The sequence below is a fragment of the Halichoerus grypus genome, chromosome 4 (assembly GCF_964656455.1).
Source record: "Halichoerus grypus chromosome 4, mHalGry1.hap1.1, whole genome shotgun sequence".
NCBI classification, from domain to species: domain Eukaryota; kingdom Metazoa; phylum Chordata; class Mammalia; order Carnivora; family Phocidae; genus Halichoerus; species Halichoerus grypus.
The window spans coordinates 136,218,708-136,243,375 of record NC_135715.1 but is presented as its reverse complement, the minus strand read 5'-3'; the positions used below and the strand labels follow the sequence as shown (position 1 = coordinate 136,243,375).

The window sequence follows — 24,668 nt, the reverse complement described above, 5'->3', positions numbered from 1 at the left end:
GATTGACCATAAACAATGGTTGGTTTAATATGTATTTAGCCAAGAGAGTAAGTAGGGACTATAAGGCAAAGAAACCATGGTCAACACTGGACAATCACTTCTCATTTGGTTTCATCTTCCTTGAAATATCAGTCTCCTGGTTGCTTGAGGGCTGGGGAGGAGGGTCTGGGTTGCTTACAATAAGGACATCCTAGGGGGCTTTGGAAATAGTGACAACTGGGGTTCCCTTGCCTACCTTGAGCTCCTGTGGGGGTAAGAAGATGATGCTGTCAGAGGTAAGTCCTTCCTTTTCTATCTACCACTCTATTGGTGTCTAATTCTGGTAGGTTATGAATGTTCGTGGTGAAAAAACTCACCTCCCACTTATACAGAGACTTAGTTGCATATTTTTCTTATCTTAAGAAATCCAAAATAGCTTCTGGTCTACCCATATTACTCTATTTCCATGTGAAAGATACATTGAGAGTGTAATTTTTCCCTTTCCAAAAGAATTCTCTCCTTTATCAAGTGATTTACAACATATTCCCTTAAATAACAAGATCCTCTATTGTATTTAAAGTGAGATTCTCTTTACAAAAATGTATTTAACATACTAGCATTTTGAGAACTCTTGTGTGACATAAACTCTTACACTTACTTGGTGGGGTACTGATTGGGCTTTGGAAGGTAGAAAACCTAGCTTCTGGTCCACCTCTAATTCTTCCTGGGTTTAAATGAAATCATTGGCCTCACTTACTTTTTTCAATTTATTTTCCCGTTAGAAAAGAACATGGCTCAGATGGATGTGCTGGAGGAAATGCACCAGGAAATCTTGAGCTGGGTGCAATTAGTCACTATTAATGCTCACAAGAATCAAAGCTACTTGAAGAAATACAGCTACTTAAGGATGGGTGATAAAACTGACTTCATGAAGCAGTTCCTTCTCCACGGGCAATTTCTGGCTGCTGAAGAACTAGAACTGCATGCAGACTACGAGTGTCAGAGCTCCACACTGCAGTTAGCTCACTTTAAAGAACAGGTATTGACTTTTAACAGAGTCTAGCATCATCTTTTTCAATTCCAAGGACAACTGTTAAATCATAAATCATTTTGAGATATGCTCGACATTTGAGACATTTGAGCTACGTCTCTCTTGCATCTGAGAGATCTTTTCTTTTTCCCTAGGAAATATTGTGTGAAAGAGTTGACATCTTTAAAAATCGGAGGATATTTAGGGGCTAGCTTCCAGTGGATATGAAATCTTTAAAAAAAAATTAATGACGGATGTTATTTAAAAAACGGGATTTGGTGTTTAAGAAGCATTTACTTAACCATGTAACCAGCAGGTAGAGTAATTTGAATCTGGTTGATTGTGAAGGGAAATTAAAATAACACAAATCATTTGATGAAACCATCCTCATAGCATTCTAATTTAACTCAAATAATAAGTATTTTAATGGTTCTCCTGTGTGCTTATTTTTAGTCGCGTATTTTGTAAGTTACAAGAGAGTTGCTTTCATGCATGTGAAATGCAATTCTCTTCTTATAAAAACTTGACACAATGCTTATCCATTTGATTTGATTGCAAATGTGTGTTCATTAATATAATTGAAACATGTAGCTTCCCCCAAGTTTTCACAGGCTCATCCCTAATTAACTCCTGGCATTTTCTCACATTACATGTTAGTATAACCGAGTTAGGCCAATTTATTCATGAAATAGGAAAAAGTTGAGCAGAGGATGGGAAAGGAAGGGAAAGTTCAGCCCATTTAGTACTCACTGGGGGGCTATAGGCAGACCTGGCAATTTCTACTATTTTAACTGCTGAATTAAGGCTTCCGGAAGAGATTAATATGGACTCAAGAAAGAGAGGTTACCTCCAAGAGATAATAAATATCACTCTTCACCAACTGGGCTCCAAACCACAAATCAAAGGAGATGCTTGGCCTCCTAAGTATGTTCTGTGTACTTGCAGAGTATTTTTAAAGCTTAGTAGTAGTGATGTAGTAGAAAGATCTATAAACTTGGAAGGAGAAAACAGAAGTTCTAATTCTTACTTGGCCACGTTTGAGCACTGTGATCTTACATAAATCTGACTTAATCTGAGTGCATTTCCTTAAAGGGCTTTTGCAGGAGTTTTAGTGTAATAATCATGCAATCAAACAGACTATGCTTATTGAAATACATGGCTGGGGGAGGCACATCAAAGGTAGGAAACAAAATGTATAAAGGAGGTGGTCAATAAAAAAGACAAGGGAGATTTAAAATCGAAATAACTTTTTGAATCAAATAAAGTGTTTCAAATCCTATTTTTTTGTCCTTTACAGATTGATGTATGAATATCTAACTGAAAAGATTTAAAGAACCCCTACTCATTTTTTTCTTGCATATTATTTCTTGCATATTATTTCCCTTTCCCCATATGGTAGGGGATTATATTGACAAGACCAGTGAGATAAATTTGTAGCAATCAGGGACATTTTCATTTTAAAAACTCCACTTTTTTATTTAATGACATTAAGTGAAAAGAATTTGGTTGACAAATTTAGTAGGCACCCATTTCTGATAATAGCCATATTCCTTTTTATTTTATATTTGTCCCATTATATGCCTATATTCTTTTGGAAGGGGCCAACTTAAACAAGTAATAACACCAAAGACCTCTCAGTTCTCATCCGTACAGAAAGAAAGATGGATCTGTGTTGCTGTATAAACAGACACAATGGAGCGATAGGTTGCAGGGATTCTTGGGTCAAAGTGGAAACTGCACCACGTGTCAGGACTGTGGCTATTTGAAGAAACCCATCAGTGCTGCAGACACAGTTTACTCTGTGAAAACTAGATTCTCTTGAACAGTGACCACATCTTTCTGTATATCTCAAGTTGTTGAAAATCTATATTGGAATCCGCAGATAGGCTTGGAGGAGCCATGCTTCCCGAGGAGGGATTGCCACTACTTGTGAAGGGCTGAGCATTCTGTCAGGTGGTTTCACCCCTGCCCTGGAGAGCTTCACCAGACTGACGACTTTTCCACCCAGATAAGCTGTGGATAATAAAAGATGTGTCAAATTCAGCCAAGTGATCTGTTTTGAGTCTACACAATACTAAATGATCTGTTTGTTTCATATTTTACCTGTTTTGGTATCTTGCAGACATGGTATAAATTAGGTAATTTCTCTCTCCCTCTTATATATATGGAGCAAGAGATTCTCTTCTTATGCTTAAGATCGATTATAACACATAATTTAAAAATGTGTTTTGAGATTTACATCTGAACTGTGGCATAGAACAATTGAAGAGGATTTCAGACTGAGATGAAGTCTTGCTAAGAGTTGTAGGAAGGAACTGTGGTATTTATTTAAGTATCTTCTAAAATAGTTCTAATGCAAAAAATAATAATTAAAATTAATTAATTAAATATAATTAATAATTAATAAATATTATTAATAATCAACAATGAAACATTCACTTCAGATTGTTGGCCCCTCTACTATCACATTTTTCTCACTTCATTTGTCTCAAATAATTATTCCATACATATTACATTGAATTAAACATTGATCCTGAAGAAAAGTGCCCAGAGGAAGGTAGAGGTTAACAGTTGACAAAGAATGATAGACCAAGTTGCCAGAATATCATAGATTATTCAGAAATTCAAACTCAGTTCTTCAGTCTGGAAATTGTAGGAGCTGCATTTTTTCCCTTCTGTTTTTCATTTTATTTGCTAAATTTGTTTGCCTCAGCTTCACAGAAGCAGAAGCCATGGAATTATAGAACCCTGGAATTAGTAGTTCTTAATTGTTCACATGACATGAGGAATATGAGTAAGTTTGGGTCACCCAAAAATGGGACTGTAATGAAGCCTGAGGGAGGGGAGGACAGGAGATTAGAGCCATGGGCCTTTGGGTATCAGGAATTTTAACAAAGCTGGTGTGGAACCCTGAGGGAAGCATGAAAATGAAAAGAATTAGGAAGTCTAGTACAAAAAATGAAAAGTAAGACTGCCCATTCAAGAAGAAGCTGTGCTGATTGTTTCAAGGAATTCCAACTTGGAAACTGGAATGGGAGAAGACATTGCCAGAGCAACATGGAAGGTAAATGGAGTGCAATTATCTTCAACTGCAGATCCCAATCTTCCTACAGGGTTCCTCTGCCTCCTGTGGGTGTGGGGGTGTGAGGGATGTGTGGGGCTTCCCTTGGTTCTAAAATGGAACTCTGTATTCAAATGGGAGCTGCAACTGAGTCAATTTGGAGTTAGTGGAACATCTATGCCTCAGCCTCATTGTATTAATCAAGGTTCTTCAGAGAAACAGAACCAATAAGATAAAAATACACACACACGTACACACACACATTGGCTCACATGATCAAGGCGGTCAACAAGTCCCGTGATCTGATGTCTGTAAGCTGGAGAACAAGGAAGGCTACTGGTGTAAGTATTGGAGTCTGAAGGCCTGAGAACCAGGAGCTCCGTGTCTGAGGGCAAAAGATGGATGCCTCACCTCAAGACAGGAGAGAATACTCACTCTTCCTCTGCCCATTTGTTCAATTTGGGTCCTCAACTATTGGATGATGCCTGTCCACACTGGTGAGGGTGAATTTTCTTTACTCTGTTCAAATGAGTAATTTGAAGTATTCAAATGACAATCTACTCCAGAAATATCCTTCTAGACACACCCAGGAAAAATGTTTCACCAGCTATCTGGGCATCCCTCAGCCCAATCAAGTTGACACATAAAATTAACCTTCATACCAGTGAAGACTTGGAAGTTGGAGGAAATAATGTAAAATGCTTTGAAAGCTAAGAGACCGGGTGGGTGTAAGAAAGGGTAAGAAGTTTCCCTCAGGAGGAAGAGCTTTTGAGCCCTTTGGTCCTGGGCTGAGAGGGCCAAGGACAGATCCTGAATGAGGAGAAATAATTCTTTCATGAGCCTGACACCCTGGCTTTCCAACCATTTGTTTTTAAAGGGTTAGACATAAAAAGCACTGTTTCAAGAGCATCGATGTTGAAATTGGAAAGATCTGGTGTTAGGAAACTTGGTTAACTCTAACCTTGAGTAAGTTTCCATCTCTGAGTCTTGGTTTCTGCTTTGGAAAGTGGGAGCACTAATAGCATTGCAGGGTTGTTGAGTGGCTTAAAAGAGAAAATGCATGCAAAGCACATAGCTGGTGCTTAATTGTAGCTATTAGTAAAATAGTAACAGCTTCATTCTTGCTCTAGCATGATTCTGCTAACCACCAGTGAATGGGCTCACCAATTTAGGTCTTGGTTTCCTCAACAGGAGAGAGGACCAGGTTGATCTACTCTAGACTTTTGAGTGGGGTGTCTCAAACTTGCAGGTTCAGAGAAATCAACTGGGGATCTTGTTTAAAGGCAAATCCTGATCCAGTCGGTCTGCGGTGGGTAGGGTCAGAGAGTCTACATATCCAAAGAGCTACCAAGTGCTGCTGATCCGCTGCTGGCACTGGGGCTCATGGACACTGCTTTCCCCTGCCAGGGTCATCATTTGTAATGTTGAACCTGCTATGAGTCTATAAAAAAAAACACCAAATTTGGATCCCTGAGGCTCTGAGAAACTGAGATGTATTTGTCAGTGAATGGAGGGCAAGGCAGAGAGAAGATGAGGGTGTGTAGGAGGTGGGGGGTTGGGCCCAGGGAGACTGGAGTAAGTGACTGATTCCTATCAGAAGGGAAGGTGGTAGGTATGGAGATGGGGGTAGAACAAAACCAAAGAGGGTTATGCAAGGCAAATTGCCTCTAATTTCCTATTGTGTTTGGTCTTAATTGGGACTCGGCAGAGGAATACAAGCCTCATATGCTTTAATACTTTTCAAGGGGAGCCACTATAAAACTTTACCGTTCCTGAATTTAATCCATTACAGGTTCCTATACTTAATGAAATTATAAAAATTCAACAAACGATGTAATTGCCTTAAATACCACTTTTAATATAATTATGTGTAACTCACTGGAACGTGCTATTGCATTCTATAATATAATTATGACATATAGTGTTATCATAAAATTCCTTATCAAAGGTACAAAAGTATTGTAGTCTATGGGCTAGTCAGATGTCAGCGTTATCATCTGACAATATCCAGACTTTAAAAAATAATAGGAATGTAAGCATATTTTTCAGACAGCTAAGCATAGTGAATGAGACCAAAGTGAGAGAGAAGAATCAAGATCATTGCTTCTAAAAGTGAGGCCTGTGGATCATCAGCACCAGAATCCCCTGGGCAGTAGTTAAAATGCAGATTTCCGGTCTCCTTATGGATCTTACTGTATCAGAGGTAACGGGTCAGGAAATATGGACTTCTAGTAAGCATCCCTGGGACAGTCTTATGTACCCTAAAGATTGAGACTTCCCGAACTGGAATTTCCCCCTCTCCAGACATTATCTGGAACCTAGGCAAGGGCAAGTCTGGTGGGCAGAGGGAGCCCTCGTGATCTCTGTGCCCCGCTGTCCACCAGATCCCTGCATTAGTACACCCCTTGGGGCCCTCTCACTCAGGATGTGCCATACGTCATACCTGCCCCTCGCTTAGGTTATGGCACCACCAACTCACCCAGGTGCCCAGGTGAGAGACCTGGTGGTCATCCTGATTCCTCATTCTAAACTTTTCATCAGTTACTGAATATGGCCAATTTTATCTCCAAAGTCATTCTCAAAAATGTCTCCTCCCCCCCATTTCCCTCTTCTACTCCCTTAGATAATGACTTTCATCATCTAAACATTCATTTAACAAATATGTATCACTAATCACCTACTGTGTTGTTAGAAGGTGATAAATTCTCAGGAGAAAAGAAGCAAGGGAGAGGTAAAGCGAGGCTCAGGGATATTGGGGTAGAGGAGTGACCTGGTTGCCAGGTTCTAAAAGGATCCCTCTGGCAGCTGTACTGAAGGGAGGCTGAAGAGGGGAGAATGGTCAGAATTCTATTGCAGTATTCCAGGCTCGAGATGAAACTGGCTTCTAGCAGAGTGGTAACTGTGGAAATGGTGAGAAGTCCCTGGGTTCTGGCTGTGACCTGGAGATAGAACCAACAAGAGCACTTGCTGATGGAGAGGATGTGGGATGTGACAGAGAGTGAGCAGTTGAGGAGTGACTGGAAAGGTCATCGCCACCCACTCACCGTGGGGGCAGGGTTCGGGGGGTGGGTTTGTGGTGGGAACGAGTGGGGAGGAGATGAGGAACTCAGTTTGGGGCCTATTTGGTCAATTATCTCTCACTGGACCACCCAATGGCCTCCTACTTGATTTCAATGCCTTGAGCCTCATCCTTCATGGGGCTGCGAGAGTGTTCTATGTAAAATGAAAAAAAAAAAAGTTTCCACTCTCTTACATAGAATCCTTCAGTGGCTCTCTGTTATGTACAGGGTAAAGTTTAATGGTATGGGATATATGGGTCTGTCTCTTCCCTGCCTCTTGAGTTCTCTAGCTCTGCCATGCCCTATGTTACTGATGCGCTAGTAATTCCCCCAAGCATGGCAATATCACTCCTCTCTGCCTTCACACCTTCTGCTTAGAATGCTCTTCCCCTGTCTGTTCCTTGAGAGCAAGCCTAGTGTCTTATTCCTTATTTTATACTCAGCAACTAGTACTGTGAACTGAACTAAAATTCTTAGTAGAGATTTCTGGCGGAGGATAATCATAATTACCCCCATTTCACAGATGAAGAAACTGAGGTTTGGAAAAGTGCAGTAACTTGAACTGAACCTAAATTGATTATCCCAAGGTCACAAAGTTGAACACAGATCTCTAATACCCCAAAGTATTTTCTCTACACCATGCAAAACTACCTCCGTTTTTGCCTAGGGTCAGATCTGCCAAACTCCCCTTTTTCCAGGAGCCAAACCAACTACCATTTAGCTGCCACATCTACACCTATAAATCTCTTACAACTGAAATTCTTCCCCTGAGGAATTCTCCTTGGTTACTAGGCAAACTCTGGCATGGCTATTCACCACCACCCTCTCAACCCCCAGCTAAATGATGAAGCAAAGAAGTCCACAAAACAATAATATACACGCACACACACAGGTCATGTGAGTATATGCACACAACTTTCTTTCCTATACAAAAAAACCCTGGACTTTGTCATTTCTTTCAAAGCTATCTGGGAAGCCACCTTTTTCTACAATTAAAAAAATATAATGAGAAAACATTATAGAAAATTTGGAAAATAAGAGAAAAATATCACCCACTCTATGAACATAAAAACAATTTTGCATATTTCTTTCCATCTTTGCTCACATTTTATTTATTTTTATGAGGTTAGATTATATTGTAAAAAATCAAATTTTTTTTCTTTTTTACTTAACATGGCGGCAGAAACATTTTCCGTGTCTACATGGACTTTATATTTATTCCTTTAAATCCCTGCATTATATCCCAGCCCACGGATGTGCCAAAATTTAGCTATTGCATTAGGTTGTTGAGAATTCTTCACTATTAACATCAGTATTGGGTATACTTTCCGATGTCTGTTGTTTTTTATTGTTTCTCTTTTTGGATGATTTCCTTAGGACAAGCTCCCAGAACTAAGATGGACACTTTGTAATGATTACGTGGCTTTAATGATTCAGGGCTGTCTACAGAGGACACGCTGGACCCCCACGGGACCACTTCACACTGAGAGAACTGCTTCCCCAGGGGGGCCTTACAAGAGAGCAAGAGGAATCCCGAGGCCTTCCAGCGAAGGGTGAGATCACTTCTAGCCTCGGGAAGCTGCACTGGTGGAGGAATTCTTTCCCTCAACTGACTGTTGCTTCTCTCCCTAAACCAGAAGGCTCCCAGAGAGCAGTTTATCTGGTCCATAGGCAGATGGCCAGGTACCACCAGAGAATGGCTGGCTCCACTAAAAATTGTTGAGTAATAAATGCTTGTTCCAGAATGGCAACAACACTAGAATTTGTGACTCTCCCCTCTCACTTCTAGCAGACAGCACAGTTAGAAAAAGATTGTAGAGCAGATGTACAATCACAGCAGCTACCATGAATCCAGTGTCTGTTCTATGATCGCACCTTCATGGAAACCCTGTAATTACCATGAATCCCATTTTGCAGATGAGGAAGCTGAGTCTTGGAGACGTGAAATATCTTACCCAGGGGCACCCCAAGCTAGGAAACAGCAGAGTGAGGAATCTAGGAATCTAGGACTCCAGCCAAGGCAAAGACCAGACAAGGGAAAATCATTGTATCATAATATTAATAGGGCTATTGACTTGACTTTACCTGGAACCATTAAAATTTTTATCAAACAATTCTTAAATAACATTTAATTAGAGGCCAGTTATAAAATGTGGTTTCCCAAAATAAAACCTGAGGTGGGGGTTTCACTTCCATCACTCAGTCTGAGGCAGGGTGGAAGCTAGAATACTTGTGGTCAGGAATCTGTTGTTTTTCTCAAGGTTAGCTTCTGAGAAATTGCAGACCTGTAAGAGAGGACAGCCAGGGACCTTTCAAAATATGGTTGCTTCCTTTTCAATTCCATCTTTCATGTAGCTTAATTCTTCCTGGGACAAATCGGGTTTACCATGAAAATGTCTTCTTCTAAGATACAATTTCAAGACAGATATTTTTGTTCCCTTATTTAAGAATGCATTGTCAACAAATTGCTTGTATTTATTCAACTCATCCAAATAGAAGCCAAATAAGGCTCATAAATTGATTTCCTGGCAATTTGGCTTTCTGAGGCAGGGAGTAGAGTAAAGAGCTAGTGGATACATTCTTCTTGGTTAAAAATTTAATCAAACAGAGGAACATGAGGAAATTTTGGGGGGATGATGGACATGTTCATTATCTTGACTGTGGTGATGGTGTCATAGGTATATATATAAATTAAAATCTATTAAGTTGTACCTTTCAAAGAAGTGTACTTTATGGTATGTCAATTATACCTCAATAGAGCTGTAGAACCAATAAACAAAAAATTGAATCAAGCTATGTGTCCATTTATCAGATTTGTTAAATAACTTGACCGTTTCTTGCCCTGGATTATATAAGGCTCGTCTGAAAGTGGTCCAAGGATAAATCTATCTGAAAACTGTGACTTACCTTAAATGAACCTTGTGATTATCCAGGGGTAAATACTCTAGACCTTGAGAAGCATACAAGGGTTTGATAAAACTGAGAAAATATAAAGGTAGCTGGATAGACCTGTGCTTCTAGATTTGAGGCTTGATTTCAAGCCAGTTGTATCTGGCTGTTGTCCCTCACACCTGACCTTGCATTAGCTATAAATCCGAAGCGGGCGCCACACTTTAAAATCAGTGATAGACTCGCCAAGTTATGGAAGAGAGAGGGCGATCAAAAGGTGGTCTCTTTTATGCCCCTGTCTTTGGGAAGATATATATCTCGTGGGGCTTAACATTATGTTTATATTTCCATTCTCAAACCTAAATATTACACTTAGCTCTTCTATATTGGTGAAATGTGCCAGTACAAAAAAGATATTTGGTGAATCTGGCTTTCTTCTGTGAAAAGCAAGATCTGTGAGAGGACAGGGTTCTGTGACCCACAGACATCCTTGTTTGTGAGTGGCTACATTCAAGGCAAGAACATTTTATTTCTAGGGATTAGAAGTGCCAACGAAAATGTAAGTCATAAACTTTTTTTTTTTTAGTCATAAACTTTCTAATACATGTACTAAGCTATTATTAATTCTTTATCTTGATATAACTATCTTCCATTCCTTTGGTCTTTTGGGAGATCTATCTGAATTTGGAGAAAGGTTTTAGTTTTTATTTCTAATTTTTATTTATTTATTTATTTATTTATATTTCAATTCAATTTAATTAACATACACTGTATTATTAGCTTCAGCGGTAATTTAGTGATTCCTCAGTTGCATATAACACCCAGTGCAGGAGAAAGGTTTCAAAAGGGCATATTTCTTGTGTGCCTTTTATAGGTGATCTCCTGATTTTGGTAAGATCCCATGGTAATAATCAGAACTCAACCTAGATGTCTACTGCTTAAGCATTTTGAGAAACTGAAATGGCCTATCCTTTTTATACCCAGATTATTACAACATGAGCTCCCATTGGCCGAGGGAAGGGCCCTCAAGTATCTCCTCAGTTATCACTGTGAAATGCCCAGGAATCTGGGCTCCTGATAACCAGGTAGTAGTGCCCCTGAGGACAAGTCCCTCTAGTGTTTCTTTCTACTCAGGCTTCTAATCTGGATGCCGGGCTCTGCCCTTACCAGTGGCTCTCATGATCTAGCCACTTTGATGGGCGTGCCTGCCTTTTTCCAGCCCACCTCCAGCGTGTGTTTTCTCCAGCCTTGGGGCGGGGGCGGGGGGTGCCTGCTGCTCTTCCTACTTCTCTGAGACCTCAGGCCAGGCTTGTGGCTGATAAACAACACACAGTGGTTTACAACTGCTATCAGAAGGGGCCCCTCAAAGTCCACAAGCCAAAATCTTCCTTCTTAATTCTCACAGACTTCCCAACGGTGGGGCCAGCTCAAGCCTCAGCACTGGGAATTCTAGGCCTTCAGAACTAGAGCCCAATCAACTCTGAGTTTCAAAGAGAACCTGTCCTGACCTCCTCCAGTCCTCATCCGCTCACTCCCAGCTCCTGGGTGACTGACAGTGGAGGTGGATCCATTTCCTTCACAGGGAATCTCCCAAGGCCCAGATGTGAGGCAGTGTACATTTCCCCAAGGCTCACGTGTTGGGCCGTGGGGAACGCCACACCAGGCCCACCTTCCATCCAGTCCAGGTTGGGCTGGTACCAAGGCCATAACCCAGGGTCCTCTCTGCGTCCCCAGAAGAGGGGTTCTGATCTGCAGATCCCTGATAGTTCAACTTCAGGTCCCAGCCTCGCAGGAGAAAATGCTTGGACACAAAGACACAAGCGTCTCCCAGGCTCTAGGTGGTCTCCATCTGTGGACACGCCACAGAGGACAGGGCTGCTGAGAAGCCCAACTGACATGTAGAAGGGCCTTCAGACTCTCAGCCTGAAACACTGGTGTTGGGGTCACTTCTCCAACTCAGGGTCTTCCAGAGGACATTGGGTATGCTCTCACATTGTATTTGCATGACTAAAGAGGCTCATTAAAATGGTCTCAACTGACTAAATGGAGGGTCTTCCCTAAAAACAAATTCCATTTTCTTCTCTCAAATGCAAAGACTACTCGCCACCCACAAAATAGCAAGTCACTACTTTAAAAGAAATGAAGGCACGCAGCTGCACTCAGATTATAGCCACCGGATGAGTGACTGTGGTTCATCCTCACGTAATCAGGGCGGTTCTGACTCCATTAAAATCTTGGAAGGCGCGTCCTAGTCAGAACTGACTCTGCTCACTGTCCTCAGCATCTGTCTGTATCACCTACCCCCTGGCAAAGTTGCTTCAGAATTTGAACTGATTTTTTTCTCTTTGATATATTTAAGAAGAGGACATAGGATACACAAAAGACAATATAAAAACATTAAGAAAAATTCATCCCTATGGAAATAAAGTGTATTTTCGTCAACAGGAGTTGGCTCTGAAAGCAGGTGAGCTAGCCTGCAATTTCAAATTGTTACATTTGCCTGGGAGTGCAATTCTGAAGGGCAAGGGAAATATTTGAAGGAAGTGAAGAGTGCTTAGGTCGATGCAATCAGCAGCGATAAGAAAACGTGATGAGATGGCTTGTGAGGTGGAAAACTTTTGCTTGCTTGGATGCATGATTGGATGCAGCAAATTTGTATGTCTGAAGAACTAAGTACCAGATTTGGCAAGAGCATTATTATTATTATTGTTATTTTCTAGGCTGAAGAATAGATTCACAGAGACATCAAAGGAATGTTGTCAGGGAGAACAAAGGATATTTTGGTTCCTCCAGGAGAAGAACTTCGTGTCATCAGCATTCTGGAGAAGGAAAATGGTTGGAATCAGTGGCATGGTAAAGAGAACTCACTGAAGTAGACAAGTGAGAGATCCTTGAAGAATAAGAATTTGCCAAGGACACTCGTTCTCCCAGCATTTACCACAGTTTGGCAGACTTCTATCAGTGCTGTATACAGGATAGGTTAAAAAAAAATTCAGACAAGAATTTCATCAAGAGTCCTATCATCGCCACAAGATTTACCAGGGCTGGAAGAAGGTGCCTACTTTTCAAATTCACGGCATTGTACAAAGTGCCTCCGTCCCTGGTTCCACTGGTCTGGCAAACTCTCAGAAAAGAAAAAGCTGTGATAGAAATTTTGTATCTGAGTTTGGTTTTACATTTGACATATATGTTTGTAAAATCATTTGTGTTACATAAACATTTATCGTAAAAATGTGTGTGTTTTATTTTTGGTTCATTATCACTTGGATGTTTTTATTATTCGAAGTGCATTTGAGGAACACAACCCCAATTTTTCCCATTGTGTGTGCAGGACATACGGTGTGAGGTTCTAAATTAGAGTTTGCCCAGTATGAAGCTTTCTAACAGATGTGACCTCATTTAAACCTCATGGCAGTCCTGGAGGGAGGGATTTTCCTCATGGGAGGAGGAGGAAACGGGGTCCAGTAGTTTGACCGTGGTCAGTCACTGAGCATTCGTATTTAAATGCAGATCTGTCTGACTCCCGAAACTGTGTCCTTTCTTTTTTGAAACTGTGTCCTTTCTTAATCCAGAAGGCTGCCTCCTAGGGATTATGTAAAAGTTACTTTCTGACGCTCCTGATTGACTTTCCTGATCACAGACACACAGACACTCAGACACACAGACACACACACACACACACACACTCTGGCACACGTGTACACATACCTACCTTCTGCACACATAGTCTTAACTCGTATGTCTTCAAGACTCTGCCTCGATGGTCTAATTTAAATTACCTGGAAATCACAAAGCACTTCAGGTTTTTTTCAATTAAAAAATGCTCCCAAGGAGCAAAGTAACACTGAAGACAAAAGAACGTGCTTCAGGGAAAGAGCCGAGGGAAGCGCATTGAAGTACAGGTATGAGGTGGCAAAATCAAAGCCAGATAATCATTAATCATTTAATTCTACTATTACTTATTAAATACCTACTGTGTGTCAGGTCTGATGCCTGTCTCAAAGCAGATTTCCAAAAGTCCCTAGCTCCTCTTTAAAACTTGGCAGAAGGAAAATAAATAAGACTGAGGAGAGAGAAGGAGAGAGAGAATGGGAATATTTCTGATTGCTTATAAAAATTATTGCTTTTCTGGGGCGCCTGGGTGGCTCAGTTGGTTAAGCGACTGCCTTCGGCTCAGGTCATGGTCCCGGAGTCCTGGGATCGAGTCCCACATCGGGCTCCCAGCTCAGCGGGGAGACTGCTTCTCCCTCTGACCCTCTCCCCTGTCATGCTGTTTCTCTCTGTCTCTCTCTCTCTCTCAAATAAATAAATAAATAAATAAAAATCTTAAAAAAAATAAAAAAAATTATTGCTTTTCTGCAGTGGAAACTTTTGAATTAAAAGCTAAAGTTCAAGATTCGGCTTAACCAAAAGGGTTCTGAGACTTCCATGATCTAGCTGGACCCCAAAGTTTTACAAAGTAATTCAGTATCTCTGCTCCTCTCCTTTCCTCTATCCTGATTTTTTGTCTTTAGAAAACCTGAGATTTGATGCTTTATGAGAGTATTTATGTCTTCCATTGAAAATGAGTAAAAATATATTTAATGAGAAGTAACCTAGACAGGCTTGTGCTCTGTTAGTCACTTTTTAATGGAATTATTCTGGTCCACGTTTGATTTTTGTTCCAAAGCCTGATTTTGTTTGTTAAAACAAACAAACCCCCTAAGATATGGCACGCTATTTATTTAACTTTCATTAATTAAATGTGGTAAGTTTGCTTTGCATAATGAGTTTAGCTCCATTACTAATGAGAGAGGTGGAAGGGCTCTGGCAAAGCCGAGATGTGTGTCCGCGTGCGTGTGTGCGCAAGAGTGAATGGGTGTGTACGTGTGTATACCAGTGACCTGTGGGATGTTTAATTAAAGATGGAGGCGGGGCTTGGCAGGCAGCTGTCTTGGTAAACAATGCCAGTTTGCAGCCTTCTCAGGAATTACCTGGGAAGTGGAAGGAGCTGAAAAGGTTGGGCATGATGTAGCCCCTTGGCTGTCCAATGAAGTGTCTGTTATCAGAAGGAAATGTGTACTTTTTGAGGTGAGATCAGTTCTGTGCTCTGAACCGAATGATTTTTCGTTTTTTGTTCTGATAACAAGCTGGTGGTAAGCTTCACTGAACTGAGAAATTGTAAACTCTTAGAAAAGGCTGTCTAAAGATAACAATTCAATGTTTCTCGGTAATGTATTCTGGATGAATCTGATAATTTAAAGCCCACTTCACCAAAATGGGAGTGGTGCTTGCGTCCTCTTTATCTTCAATTATGTCTAATCTGTTTCTAATTCAAACACTGTGCTGCTGTTGTCAGATCAAATATAGATTTTAAATGTTTTATGCTTCTCCGGTGGGAAGGTTTAAAATGTATGCAGGCTGTCTGTCAGGCCTGTGCCAGCTGAATCTAATAAAGTTTTAGATAAATTTAAAGGAAATAAAAGAGTACTTAAAAATGAAATGATTCATGGTTCATGAGATGGAACATGTTTAATGAATGGCAGTTGGGGAAAAGTTACGGTAGAGTCTCCGTGGATCACCTCCTTCACCTCTACAGGGCTCTCCTTGAATAAATACATTGTGTCTTTCAGCTTAGGAGGCAGGAGTTCAGAAACCAATTTAAAAATCAAGTCATCTTTGGGTTTGATGCAAACGGGGCTTCATAAGCATATAGGCACGGGGTCTATAATCCATGGTTTTTCATTCCACATGATGACACTCCATCATTGCAAGCAGATTGGAAAACATAGTTGCAGTTTTCAATCACCAAAGAGGATGAGGTTGTTACTGTTATTAGAATTCTTTTTCTCCTGCCGATTTATGTAGATGTGCTCCAGGTATCTGAGTGATGTGGAATATATCGAAGTGGAGCCATGTTCGATGATGATATTGACCATCGTTAGACCTGGGACCCCAGGGGCTGGTGACGGGGTTATATTTGTAACAATACTACCCTGATGAAACTTCAGAGATCTCTTCCTGGGTTTATTAATTTAGGGAAAGCAGGGAAGAAATGTTTTATTAGAGCTCAAACCACGTTTCTTGCAAAACTGCCATTTCATAGTCAAGGATTTAATGGGCTGAAAGGTGAAGGTGCTGGAGAAATCTGTCACCACGGAGAAGTTTCTTGGGTGTGCCTCTAATCCCTTTTGAACTGCCAACGGGTATGTCTTTGCTGCATTGGATGTCTCTCCTGGTTTGGTTTTAGAAGAGTATCCTTCTAAAAGTATCCTTCCAGAGTATCCTTTAAATGTTAATTAGAATTTGTGCTTAAAAGCAAAAGGCTTTGAAATTATTTTAATGCCATAATCCTTCTAGGTCCCATCTTCCCTCTCCCTCAAGTTTATTTTGAAAGCAACCATATTGTTATCTAGGGTAAGACCCTAGCATGATAAAGAATGGTGAACCTAAGCTGATTCCCAGGAAGGAAGAAAGAAAAACCAATTTACTGATCTCTTAACTCACTTTGGCTTCACCCATTTACAAAACTGACATTAAAAAATCTAAGAAAAAGGCATTTCACCGATGACCCCCACTGCATTTTTCTTTTCTTTGAAGTCTTAGGGTCACATTCCTAAAAACAAGCAATATTTTTTTTTCACTCCAACTCTGCAGGGATGCAAGAAAAACTTCTCCGTTTATTTGTAGTGGCATTTCCTTTTGGTTTCCTTCTGACTGGTTTGTGTTTTCTGTGCATCTCAAGATGCGTAGGACCGTGCTGTGAGGAAACAAGTCTATGTTCTGAAAGGATCTGTTGGATTTTCCCAGCGGGCATCAGTTATGCTTTTATAACTGAACTTAGCACTGACATTCCAAATAGAAAGAAAAAGAGAGGACCCAGGCCTGCCTGAGGGCAGAGTGCCCGCATACACACGCAGGGGACTCCCCCCAGGGCTTCGGAATACCTGGGCCCAGTATTAGAAGGAGGGCTGCCATCTGTGGTCCCACAGGGGAGCCCAGTTATACACTTGCTCCGTAAGTCACCTCTGAACTTTTTGCTCAGTGTTGACTCGGTGCAATTCCTGTCTATGCAATACAAGAAAGTGAGTTAACCTTATTTCCCTATGGGTCCACTCTGGTCCATCTAACTAACTCAAGGTGGGTCTGCCTAGTCTCATTTTCCATTCTTAAAGAGTACTCTGTGCATTTCCATAGCAAGTGGAAGTCTTTTTCCATATAGTCTTCATTTAAAAAAAGATCACTGATGAACATCTTGGCCTCTAATTCTGAAGTCATAATTTTTAGAAGCTTTCTTTTAAAACCTAACCATTGTATAACTGTAAGAATGTAGGAGAAAAGGGTAAAATAGTGTTGTTTTACTGTCTTTCAATTTTGAGTAAGTTTCTTATGGGACAGGGAGAAAGAAAGAGAAAGAAAAAGACACATCCCAGGGTTTAGAGTCCATTGAGAACCCACTCCTGTTACACTCTTCGTCCCCAGAAGGAGAAGGGAATGAGGAAACAAGTTTAAGAATGTCATGGAAATCAAGGGCAAGAGGAGTGAGCCGTGTGTAGACAACACTGCCCAGATGTCAGGAAACGTCACAGGAGCATCTGTAATCAAAGGGATGTGTTCGAGGGATTGTCAGCCTTCTGACATTAATTGATGCCCCCAAGCACAACAATGAGGAAATATACATTACAGTGAGGTTTGTTTTTTTTTTTTTTTTACGAAGTTCATTATGCACTGATAAGCCATTTACACTTCCCTCCAGACAAGAGTTTATTTGGAGATGCAGGATGGCTGCTTTAAAATGTAATGAAATGACACTCAACAGTGGAAACCTAGCAGTTTCACTGAGAAAAGGCAAAACGGGAGGGAAAGGCTAAATTGGCCAGAAGACTGAGAGTAGGAGAGAGAAAGAGAATTAGCAGCCTGGGTAGAGGAATTAATTGTTTCAGTTTTTCCCCCCACTAGGGTTAGTGGAAGAAACGCACACACACACACTTAGACACAAACATACAAAATACACATACATACACATACATAGACACACCAACATACTGCATTGAAAAGGATTATGAGATATATTATTTGTACAAAGATACAGAAAATAACTTTTCAGAATATCGAAAAGATCCCAGAGTACAAGATGACACCTCTATTCTTTGGTGTCGCTAAAAAGATATTTCAGAATGTTAGTGTAGAAGCAATGGAGAGGAGAGCAGGAGTCCTGGTTGTTACTCCAGAGGCTGTTTGATGATTGCACGCTGGACTAGAGGGTTCACGCGAAGGGGGCATTTTAACGATCGACTTCAGTTTCTTGTGTGGTATTTCCACAAGTGTCACCCCCAGGCCAGCATTTCTCTGACTCTGCTTCCAGGGAAAGAATTTGGCCAGTCTTTGGGCCTGCAGTTACCCACAGAGCACTGGGCAGGAATCCAGCATGAAGCTGAAGTTGGCAATGGACGCAGAAGAAGGTTGGGATGTCATCCTTCTCTTCAATGAATTCCTAATCAAGGGTGAATACGAAATGGATGCACAGGAAACAAGTACAGATCTGTCAGACAAGGGACTATTCTACTCTGAGATGGGGATGAGTGGCCCCTGCCCCGTGCCCCACACTTAGGGGCCTTGTGTTTGGAGTGCCTTCCTTAAAAGTATCCAAGTCCCACCTGAGGTCAGTGGGCCGGCACTGCTTCCTGGCAGGGTGGCTGTGAACCAGGATCAGGACTTGTGTGGGGCCCCGTTTCTCTCTGACCCTCCACCCCTTCTGGGGGGCTGCCCTGAGGAGCCCCAGACCTTGTGCCTGTGGGTCCTGTGGCTGCACTCTGGTTCCGGAAGGGTGTCCTGGCAAGCAGGTTGCTCCCCCTGGTTAATGCAGCATTTCTTTCACTGGGTCTTGTGAGAAGCGGCTGCCAGATAGCGCTGAAAGCTGATATGGGGTGACTCTCACACTGAACAAGGATGAATTTGGGGCTCTGGATTGCTGGTGGTCCGCTGTTGACAGTCTGGACTTGAGTGGTGTGTGTTGGCTTCAACCATGGTGTTACCTCTGGCTTATGGTACTTGAAGGGAGCAGTGGAGGTGGTAGGCATTCTGTGTGACCCCCATCGCTGGCTCCCAGTGTGGTCACCCCATGCTCTCCACGGGCTCTGTACCCATGAATCCTCAGGCAGTCCTCAGGGTGGCTGAGTTTATTTCCAAGGGTTTTTGAAACTATTGCTCCCTAATACCAGTGGGACCTTCCATTTGATGTTGTCTCTTGCCTTGGATGGATATGGCAATGCCATGTTCTCCCTGGTCTATCCTGAGCCATCCTGGCTGGGGCACAGACCTGGCGGAACTAATGGGCCAGCTCTTCATACTGCATGCACACACGCCTTACTTACTCTTCTTGCTGGTAGCCCTGTGTAGAAAGTAGAAATTCTGTTAACATTGAAAGAGATTATGTTCTAGGAATGCAGTCATTTGGCCTAAAAAGTTCAAGGTGGAAGATGTCATGTTCTACCTCTATGCTATAAAATTCCAGGTAGTAAATAGAATACAACCAGAAAATGAATGACCATTCTCATTTTCCTGAATAATCTGGACGAGATTTGCACTTATGGTCAGTGTCATTGAAGCACAGTAAACAACCTTGGAGACAGTCGTTGGAAATCTGTGTTCATGGGCTCTGTGGTTGGTGAGGCGATGTCATGAGTGATGCTGGAACCACAGTTAAATAAATGGTATTCGGACACTCTGAACCATAGCCAGGTCTGAAGAGCCATGAGTTGTGAGTAATTAACACTGTTGTTCCCTTTCTTAATGCATGGGATATACAAAATTATCTAGGAATGGTGCAGTTGACATAAAAAGCATGAAGAAAGAGTCCCTGGATCTGAACAGGAAGAGATGGTGCCTGAACACCATGGTGAATCTTCCCATTCCCTGATTGGACAGTCACAAATATATAAATAGCTCTTCTCTATCATTCTAAATCTTCATTGATAAATCACTTTGCTTCATATGGGCCCATGAATTTCATAATACATTTTTTAAAGATTATTTATTTATTTGAGAGAGTGAGAGAGAGCATGAACGGGGGAGTGGCAGGCAGAGGGAGAAGCAGGCTCCCCACTGAGCAAGGAGTCCAATGTGGGGCTCGATCCCAGGACCCAGGGATCATGACCCAAGTGGAAGGCAGATGCTTAACTGACTGAGCCACCCAGGTGCCCCTATAATACATTTTAAAATCAAAATGCAAAAAATAGTTGCTTGGAGCCTCAAATACCCTAGAGGTGGCCCTGGCAGGATCTAATTAAATGCAGAACTAGTGTTCTGTTTATCATGGTTTTATCAAGTATTTACTTTATGACACATCTTTTTATTCTTAATTATGAAGTGCTGGAAGCCCAGAAAATATACAAAATAAAATAACACCCATAAATCCACCACCCTAACATTTTGTTAGTATTTGCTTCATATTTCTTTTTTGATAAGTAAAACCTGATGGATACAGTGAAAATGTGCCCACCTCCCCCTCCCCCCCTTTCCCTTTCACAGAGGTAACTCCTGTCCTGATCCTGGGGGGTAGTTTGAGAATTGATCCCAGGAAGTAGCTGTAGGGAAGTAGGGAAAGTGATATCAGGAAGGAAAGGAAACCAGTGGAGAGTGTGACAATGAGTGGGTTATTCCTGTGGGCAACTGGGCTCAATCCCACAAGGGACTTTAGGGGACCGTGTAGATGAGCCTCAGAGCTGCTCCCCTGAGGGCTGAGGAGGTTAGAGTATTTACCTGCCAACTTTCTTGTGTTTTGGTTGTAAAGTCCTTGGCACTCAGGCTTGCCCCATGGGTGGGACTGAGCATTCTCATCTGTCCATCCTTCAGGAGGGCGTTGACCGCAAGAAGGTGCTGGAAGTTTCAGAACAGTGAGTGTAGAGGGAGTAGGAGTGGGGCCCCAGCAACATCCGCTATAGCCAGCATTATTACCCTACCTGGTGTACTTTCTATATTTGTATGCATCAAAATATAATATATTGTCCTGTGGGTTTTTAAATTTTAATGAATGGCATCATATTGAACACATTCTTCTGCAAATTGCTTTGTTTTTCTAAACTCAAAATTACATACTTGAGATTTATCCATGTTGAAATATGTAGATGTAAATAATTTATTTTAGCAGCTCTATTGTGTTCAAGTATTTGCATAAACCAGTTTATTTATCCATTTCCCCATCAATTGTTTCCATTTTTTTTTTCTGTTCTTATGACAATGCAATGTCCGAGGCATCTTCCTCTCAGCGTGAGCCTGTACTTTCTCTGAGATTCCTGAAAAGTGGACTGCTGGTCATAGAGAAATTCTCTCTTCAGTTTTACTGAATATTGCCAAATTGTTCTTAAAATATTTGTGCCAATTTATACTCCCAAAAGCAACACAGGAAAATTTCTTTGTCTTCCCACATCTATGCTGAGATTTATTCATTTTTGCCAGTCTAATGGATCAAGTGGTATTTTTTATTGCTATGTTTAAATTTGTATGTTCCTTATTTTAGGTGAGATTAAGCATATTTTCTTGTTTATTGGGCATTTGGACATTCTCTTTTGTGTATTTCTTATCTCCTGTGACTTTATGTTTTTTATTGGATTGTTTATATTTTTCTTAGCAATTTTTAGAAGTTCTAAATATAAGCCGGAATTAATACTTTGTCAGTTACAGATGGGAAACAAACATCTTTTTCTATTCTGTGGCTTATCTTTTCACATTGTTTATGGTATTTTTTGTCATACAATTTTAATTTTAATGTAGTCAGATCTGACAGTATCTTCCTTTATGGATTGTACTTTGCTTACACTTAAGAAATCTTTCCCTACCGTGATGTCATAAATATAACCTATGTTGGTATCTAAAGGCATTAGTTTTGTTTTTCACCTATGGTTCTTTAGCCTATCTATGAGAGTAGGTAGGAATGAGGTTTTATAGCCTGTGTTCTCAGCACCATTAATTGAGTAATCCCTCTCTTTCTCATTGACTTTTACTGCCACTTTGGACCTATACCCAAGTTCTGTTTTCATATTCGGGTCTGGTTTTAGACTTCTTTTCTTTTCATTTGTCTTGTACTGACTTAAATATAATAGCGTTTTTTTTTTTTTTAGATTTTATTTATTTATTTGACAGAGACACAGCGAGAGAGGGAACACAAGCAGGGGGAGTGGGAAAGGGAGAAGCAGGCTTCCTGCGGAGCAGGGAGCCCGATGCTGGGCTCGATCCCAGGACCCTGGGATCATGACCTGAGCCGAAGGCAGACGCTTAAGGACTGAGCCACCCAGGCGCCCCTTAAATATTATAGTTTTATCATAATCTTTCCTAAAGGATGAATCCACCTTTAGATTTAACTTTGACTGTTCTTTGGTCTTTACTCTTCTCCCTGAATTTCAAGATCACCAACTTATGTGAAATACTCTTAGAATTTTGATTAAAAGAATAGTACATTAAATTTATGAAATAATTTGGGGAGAATCATCATCGTTATGTGTTGAGTCTTCTTTTTTGTGAACTGGGTATGTGTCATACAATTTTTCCTTATGTCCTTTATTAAAGTTTTATAACTCTCTTTTGTATATATTTTATTAGATTTATTCCTAGATATTGTGACTGCTTGGTTGCTATTTTAATATCTGTTCTAAAAATTTACTTTGATTGCTGGTGATGTAGAAATGGTATTTGGACAGGTGGCTGTGTGTGTTTAAACTATTAATTCAAATTATGTAATTGTTCTAAGTTTATTGATATTTTTCTTTTTTTGGTCCATTTATTTTTTGTTATATTTTTTCTGAGAAATTATTTAGTTTTCTAATTTTTCAGTGTTATTGGTTTAAAGTTCTTATTTCCAAACCACTGCATACAGATGTACTTTTAGAACATTCCTAATATCTGCTTATTCCTAATACCCTTATTTGTGCCAGGACTCTTTTCTTGTGCATCTTACAAGAAATATGTGTTTTAGGGGCACCTGGCCGGCTCAGTCAGTAGAGTGTGTGACTCTTGATCTTGGGGTCGTGAATTCAAGCCCCATGTTGGATGTAGAGCTTACTTAAAAAAAAAAAAAAAGCAAAGACTAGGCAGCTATGTAAAATAAAGCTGGATATCTTTATGTTAAAAAAAAAGAAATTTGTATTTTATTATACATATATCATTATCGAATGATCCAGCTTTGCATTTCTTTGTTACTTGCTTTATATTTTATTAAGTTTTACCCTTATGTTTATTATTTTCTTCTAGTTTCTCTGAGTTGAGGCTTTTGTTTTCTCTTATTTAATTTTTTTCTCTTAACTCCTTGATTTGGATTCTAAGCTTAGTAAATTTGAATCTTTCTTCTTTTCTAATGTACTCGTTTAACACTATATATTTCTCTCCAAATGTTGTTTTAGCATTATGCCATAATTTTTGGTACATAGTACTATTATTATCTCAGTTCTCATTTACATTATGATATCATCTTTGACCCATGAATTATTAAAAAATTTTTAAAAGTCTAGATATTTATTTTTTTGTTATTTATTTCTAACTTATAGCACTACAGTCAGAATATACTGTCAGTATATTAGGATAGAGGTTCTTAGATGATAGAAAAGATATTCTTAGATTTGTGGCTTAGTATATGGAAAAACTTAGAAAAATGATCTATGTTTGCTTGAAAAGAGTAAGCGGCATTCACACCTTCCATATCTTTACTACTTTTAAATCAGTTTGATTTATCAATTACTGAGGAAAATATGGCAACATCTCCTACTATGATTGTGGATTTGTTAATTTCTTCTTGTAATTTGGTCAAATTTTGTTTTATATATAAGGGAAGTTGTATTATTATATAATGTTATATATATTATCACATGAAGGAGGTTATATTATTATGTAGTTATCTATTTTTATATTTACTACTATTTATGGCAAATGATATTTAAAAATTTATAGTAATGATATAAAGTTTCCTTACAAAATAAGTTTGATTAAGCCGAATGGGAGACGATTTAGAGACCAGTGTTGAGTATGTAATGGAGCAGGCAGTAAATCACTGTGAGAGACAATCGGGCCGGTGGTAGAGCAATGACTCAGGAGTACGCCAGCGTCCCCCCAACCTCACCCAGCCGGCCAGTTACACAACAACGATTCTAGAACCACAGTTTCCAGCCCACACGCCTCTCAGGCTTCAGTTCCACATACGCAGTTCTCTCTTGTCACTTCTTCCTGGATGTCTTGCAAGCCCCTCCCACTCAAATACAGAAACTGAAATACGGAACTGAATCTCTTCTATCCTTCTCCTCCCTCCTGCCCCCGCAACACTCACTGTTCCTCTGGATTCCTTATCTTGGTGCAAGATACGCCTGTCTTCCCAGTCAGTGAAGCTGGATATTTCAGCCCCCCTCCACCTGCAATAGCAAAACAGAGAACTGGTTGCATGTATGTTGCCTCCTTGATATTTCTTCTAACTATCCCCTCTACAGCCTCCTTGCTGCTGCCATGACTGAGGCCGTGCCGTCCTTTTCCTGGACCCTCGTGCCCTCCCTTTGCTCTCCCAGTCTCTAAAGAGGTGCCCTCAAATCTGTTCTCCACATAGTACTCTGCATAGTTAATTGTTCTGCATGGAACATTCCTTTTGTCTCCCTCTTGCGTTACACTCTAGGGTGACTCCCTATGTTTGTGGGAT

At 40.5% G+C, this 24,668-nt stretch overlaps 1 long non-coding RNA gene across 1 annotated transcript; it reads right to left on the bottom strand.

Moving 5' to 3' along the window:
- Positions 1 to 19,218: 19,218 nt before the first annotated feature.
- LOC144381505 (uncharacterized) lies at positions 19,219 to 24,426 on the bottom strand. Its single transcript, XR_013446764.1, has 3 exons — positions 24,309 to 24,426; positions 20,759 to 20,875; positions 19,219 to 19,388 (listed from the first exon to the last, which is right to left on the bottom strand). It is a non-coding gene; the product is annotated as an uncharacterized LOC144381505 (long non-coding RNA).
- Positions 24,427 to 24,668: the final 242 nt, after the last annotated feature.